Source organism: Danio rerio, chromosome 16 (genome assembly GCF_049306965.1).
Source record: "Danio rerio strain Tuebingen ecotype United States chromosome 16, GRCz12tu, whole genome shotgun sequence".
Lineage (NCBI taxonomy): Eukaryota > Metazoa > Chordata > Actinopteri > Cypriniformes > Danionidae > Danio > Danio rerio.
Genome location: NC_133191.1, coordinates 16,903,343 through 16,910,131, shown reverse-complemented (window position 1 = coordinate 16,910,131; position 6,789 = coordinate 16,903,343).

Below are 6,789 nucleotides of genomic sequence, written 5' to 3'. Positions count from 1 at the left end.
GAGAATAAAATAGACGGTAAAGCAAACTGATGGCAAACCGACTTCACCAAGACGCAGAAGCTTCCTCACTACTAACCAATAGCGTTTAGGGTTTCGACTCATAGTCCCGCCTTCCTGAGAAAAGAAGCTAATTAAAGCCCTTAGCATCCCTTTAAACCCGCCTTGTGAATAGGACAGAGCGGTCACGCCTCTGTACTGGCAGCTTCTCGCTGGACAGCCAATTGTATTCGTCATGAGACGATTGATAGAACAAAGGAACCAATGAGTAGAGCGTAATGAGTGAGGTTTGTCCAGATTGATGTGGCTGGTGACCAATAGCAGAAGAGCAGCAGGTGCCGCTGCAGGACTGTCGCGCGGTGGGGTAGAGATTTGCGCGCTCTTTGTTGACAGCAGCGCAGTGTCTGTGTCTGACGCGAGAATGATCCCTTGAAGCCGGACGCCCCAGATTCCGCATTAATGCCGAGGAATCTAAACATCGAGGTCTGGATGACCGCGCCTAACAATTACACAAGTCAGAAATAAAACAAAATTCAAGATGCTGATAGCTATTTAAACTGTGCATAGACTAATGCATGTGTATTAGCGAATAATAATGTATTATTATTATTATTATTATTATTATTATTATTATTATTATTATTATTATTATTAATTATATAGTTTTTGTACATAGAAATTTGACAATTAACAAATTTAACCATTATGCTTAATGATGCTGAAGAATGATGATGCTTGTGTGATGGTGGCTATTACTGAAACTATTACCACTGGGTCATTACTACTATTCGGAGCCATTTCAGGGTAGTAATTGTCCTTGAAAAAAAATTCCAGGATTTTATCATTTCAGTTGAATGAGTACTTATAAAACTATACTATAAGAAAAATATACTGGTCCAGGATATTACGGTTTAGCTATTTTTTATTTATTTATTTTTTTTGTATAGAGTTCTCACATGTAACAAACTAAGTGCCCCCCCTGTTACCAAACATTCTTGTATCTTTTAAAAGGTGATTAAAATAAATAGTTACCGTAATATTTACATTTTCTAAGTGTTCCTCACTTTACCCTGCATACAATAGTATTTTATAAAAGGTATTACCAAACAAGTATATATTACCAAAAAATATATTTTTTATGATTTATGGCATGTTTTAAATTGAATGTATTAAAAAGAGACTGCACTCTTAGAAATAAAGGTATGCGAGTTGTCACTGGGGTGGTACCTTTTCAAACACATCCATTTTGGTACCTCAAAATATACCTAAAAATTTTAAGAGGAATATTTTTGTTCTTTTAAGGTACTAATTTGTACCCTTGAGGTATTAATATGGACATTTTGGGTACAAATGTGTACCTTTTGAAAAGGTACCACCCCAGAGACAAGTGTGCAATGCAATTGAACCCTGTTTTTAAGTGACTTAATTTTGTCAGTTTTTAGGGTGCAAATAACCAGAAAAACATGTGTAATATATGTTGATTTTATTTGATTAATAAGAAAAATTACACCGTTAACAGGGTGGAGAGAGGAGTAAAAGGGTGGACACTGTGTGAAAGGGGCTAAAGTAACAGGGTGGACATTACAATAAGAACTAATGCAACTTGTTTGCCACACCCTCTCTCAATTTTCGATGACAAAATGATGGTTACTGACCTATCAAAAGAAAAAAACAGCATCATTGTTCAATGTCACTTCAAGACATCACATCAATTGTCAAAAAAGACAAATGAAAGACAAGGAACATGTTAAATTTTATAGATAGTACAGTAAAAATTGTGAAATACTGAAAATTGCAAATAAAACTATTATTTTAAATGTAAATCTTTATTTTGGTTTGCACCATGACATGCCCTATATCATCTGTTTTTCTGCAGCAGACAAGGGTGCTATTCCCTGACAAAATCATGCACCTGGTTTGAACTGATCTTCTTTGATTATATAAAATAAGTTAATAATAATGAATAGCAATACCATGGACAGTGCAATATTTAAGCAAAACAGTAACAGGGTGGGCAGTAACAGGAGTAACATTTTTTTGCAAAACCCAGGCATTACTACTTTAAATGTGAACATGAGGCTAGCACGTGATGACATGAGGAGTTTTGTTTATTAACTCCATTTCTCAAAATTATATATATATAAAAATAAATAGTTTCCTCTATAAAAATGTGTAACAGGGTGGATGTTTTTTTTTTTTTACCACAACAGAAAACTATTCTGAAAAGTTAAAAAATAAAAGAAGATAAAAGAGTGAGACTAACTCTGCTTCTTGAAGACAATTTCTCTCCATAATTGTGAGAATTCCTGAGAATCATGTGACTTGACGTGAAATTAGTGGGCATTTTTATTGGGCTTACAATTAAATTAACAGGGGGACATTCCTTAGCAGGCACACAACATCATAAGACATTAATATTAGGTTAGATTTAGGTTATGAGGTCAGGTGACCAAAATTTTATGTCTAGTCAGCGTCTAAGGACAACTTTATTTTTACATCAAATAACGACATCAAATTACGCTGATATTTGGTTAATTTTAGGTTGTGTTGGTAAGTGACGAAAATCCAACATCTGATAGATGTCACAGTGGTAACGTCCACACAACGTCAAGGTGTACCATGATTAGATGTTGATATTTGGTTGATTTTAGGATGGACATTGACATCGGCCTGACATTTGGGTTCTGACGTCAACCCAATGTTCACTTCCAAACAAAATCCAATGTCCCCACAACGTTGGGGTACAACATCAATATGACGTCATGTTGACTTCCTGTGCCTGCAGGGTCGTTTCAGGGCCACACATTTATTTAAATATTTTATTAATATATTTACATTATTAAAAAAAATATTATATTTGGTGAAATGTATATATTATGTGTGTGTGTGTGTATATATATATATATATATATATATATATATATATATATATATATATATATATATATATATATATATATATATATATATACATATATATATATATATACACATATATATATATATATATATACATATATATATATATATATATATATATATATATATATATATATATATATATATATATATATATATATATATATATATATATATATATGACAATACAAAGTCAATAAAAAGTAAGTATAGCATTTATTAGATTTTTCTAACTTGTATTTGTAACTGAATATGGGCATACAGTACATTACCTGGACATGGTAATTCAGCTACTTGCACTGAAACCAGAGTAAATATTTAAAATTTTATCTAATTTTGAGCACTTATCATCATGTCCTATTGTGTAAATGGAATACAAGCTTTAAGGATTTTTTTTTATTGCATTTTTAAATATTCTGTACCATATAATGCCTTGGGGACACACATGGCACAGAATAACCCCACTAATAAGAATGATAATTGATAATAATAATAATCAACAAAAAATAATAGCAATAATTAGTACTAAACTGACATATTTAGAAGCTCTACCTTTTTATAGCACAGCTAAGAAAATGATTTTTATCAAAAAATTTGTAATGCAAATAAAAATAAAAATGTAAGAGACAGGTCGAGTCAAGAAAACAGGTTTGTTTATTCTACACATGTCTGTGAAGCATTCTTTCTTATAAAGAAATGTGAACAGTATCAAAGAAACAGCACAGAGACCTGGAAACTGACTGACTAATAACTGAACCGGATTTAGAAAATCAAATAAAAATAGTACATGAGCCTCTGGATGCTGTGGTGGACTGAATTGTGGAGTGACGATGGAAGCATCAGATCATTAGTTAGGGTAATGGCTTTATTTAGTATGTAGAACACAAAGCTGAGGTCAAAGTGCAAGTGATAGGTCCAGTTATGGCCAAGATGTCAAACTAGGATAACACTCACAGACACACACACAGGCCTATAAATAGAAGTATGTGGTCATGAAGAGTAATGATAAACAAGCAAGCTTCCACACAGAGAAATAGGACAAGGGAAAGTATACAGTAGATGGCAGTTGTAAATATGCATAAGTGGATCACTTTAAGCAACAGTTGTCTATTAAAATAGAAGGGCTACATATCTAAGATTGTCCTAATATAGTAACTGTACATAGCCCTAAGTTTAGCCTGCTATATCTGAATTGGGTTCAGTACAGTGCAAGTACCAATGACCAAGCAATAAAAAAGGTCTTTGATGATAATATGGTATGCAACATATGTAATTTACATTAAAATAAGTTCATATTAATGATGCATTAAACCGATCAAAAGTATCATCAAATAAAGTTACAGTTTTACAAAATGTCTTTCAAATTAATAAAATTTACTTGACTTTTTTGGTTTCAATTCATCAAAAATTTAAGTTTTGACTGTTATAATAAAGAAATACAAGCAGTTTCTTGTAATAACTTTAAATATTTTAAAATTCGTATTAATATTACTGTTTTTACTGTGTTTTGATCAAATAAATACAACTATGGTGAGCATAAGAGACTTTTTTCAAATTGTTTCTTGGAATAACTTTAAATATTGTAATATTTGTATTAGTACTGTTTTAACTGTGTTTTTAATCAAATAAATACAACTTTGGTGAGCTTCAGAGACATTTTTCAAAAACATTGCTGGCACACATAACCCCTTTTTCCTATTTATGGAACACAAAAAGAACATATTTTGAATGTCAATTGGCTTCAATTAACGTTTACAGTATAAACAAAAATACATTTTCAAAATATTTTCTTTTTTTTTTTTACATTTAGAAAAACATACTGTGCTCAGCATAATTGAGTACACTCCATTTTGAAAATGAACATGTTTATCCATTTCTTAGTAAATATAGGCAATGTATTTTGTTGCATTTAAACAAAACAGATTCATTAAACAGAAATATTTATTCAAATTATATTTTAGTCACCAAACATATTTAGAAATTGAAAGATAATGCAAATAAATTCAAGCAAAACATAGCTAAATTTTCTTTAAATTTTTCAAAATTGTTTGCTTCTCTTGATTTTTCCTCTTTATTAAATTTGTATTTAATATTTTTTGTAACATAAATTTGGGTGCACTGTACTAGTTTTTTTGACCGTTAATCGTGAGTTATTTTGTTAGTTAAGCTTCAGATTTGGCTTCAGTTCTGACAAATCTAACGTATATGTACAAATGTAATATTGTATTGCTTCTGATTAAAACATGAATTTAAAAGATGGATTTGCATGGGGTGTACTTATATATGCTGAGCATGTTAGGTTTAGAACAGCAAGTACATGATGACAGAACTCTCATTTCTATGGTAAAATATTGCTTTAAGTGACATAAGCTGTAACTAGGCCAGATTTCGCCTCCACATAACTAAAAACAGCATGCATAAATATTCAAATATTTTTATGGAACTGAAAAATCCACAATTCACAAAGTTCCACATATCTACTGTGCTTTATATCATTTAATACATATCTTGCAGAATGACAGTACACTGGAAAAAAAAGAAAGATTTCTGCAAAATTGCAGGAAACAATTTATATGGCTTGAATTTAAACATTGTAAAACCCAACAGTCAACTTTATCAAATGACATGAATGTAGTTAACTCAAAATTGATTGAAAGTTAATTCTACTCATTTGAAAAGAGTTTTGGACTCAGTGTTGAAGGTACTGAGTTATTTAAATACCTCATAACTTCAACCTAAATGGAGTAAGTTCATAGTACTCATATACAGCAGATTAATTTTTTTTTATCTCAAACGGTTTGAGTTGCCTTAACTTATTAGGTTTTACAGTACTCATTTGGTTTGAGTTCTCTTCATTTATTGGCTTTTACTGTGCTAAAATTGCTTCATTTACTCAAATGAATTAAGTTCACAGTACTCATTAGAATTAGATTTTGAACTCATATAGTTTGTTGCAATCGGTTTTCTCAAATGGTTTGAGTTACCTTAACTTTTGGGGTTTTACAGTGAACAAATTAAACTTATGTTCAACCTAAATGTGTTTGTTTAAATTCAGCCCAAATAAATTGTTTACAACCACTTAAGAAAATTAAGTAAATCCAAGGACTACATAAGGGTGTATAAATGTATCAACCAATTACACTGGCCAATTTTCCATCCACTTTTCAATGAAAATGTGCAAATTGCTTTATCTTATTGTCCTTTTTCTGATAGAATTGTACATAAATATGGCATCTTTAAAACAAAGCATCTTGAAATTTTAAAAATATCACTTTTATTAGCATTTCAAAAGCCTTCTAGTATTTCTAATGTAGTTTTTCTCAACATATGAAAAGTTGACAGAAAATATGAGATTAATAACTTTTATTAGATTTTTATTTAATGATTTTTTTTTGCACTTTTTAACATTTACTGCCCTAAATTAGTTTGCAAAAATCTAAATGAATGGATGAAAAATGGCAAGTGTTTCAACTCAATTAAAATATTCAATTTAGAATTTAAAAAAAAATCACAGAATTCTATAGAAAATGTGTTGGAAAATATTTTCACATTCCATCTGTGCCTGTAAAATAACACCAGCATAGATTTCTTCATTACTCCCCAAAACCCACAAAACAAGCAAACTCGCTTTCAAAGGCACACCACAGGCAAACTAATGACATAAAAAACCTGTCCAGCAACATGCTTTAGGTTAGAATGTGTGGTCGTTTGAAAATGAATAAAAGACAAAAAGACAGATGCCTCAGTCATGACAACAACACTACAGAGTATACATAAACCCTTTTACCTTAGTTACTACTACATGATTCTAAAAGAGTGATGAAACACACGGACAAAAACAGTCCAAAATGTGGCTGATGTCAAATTCATGTG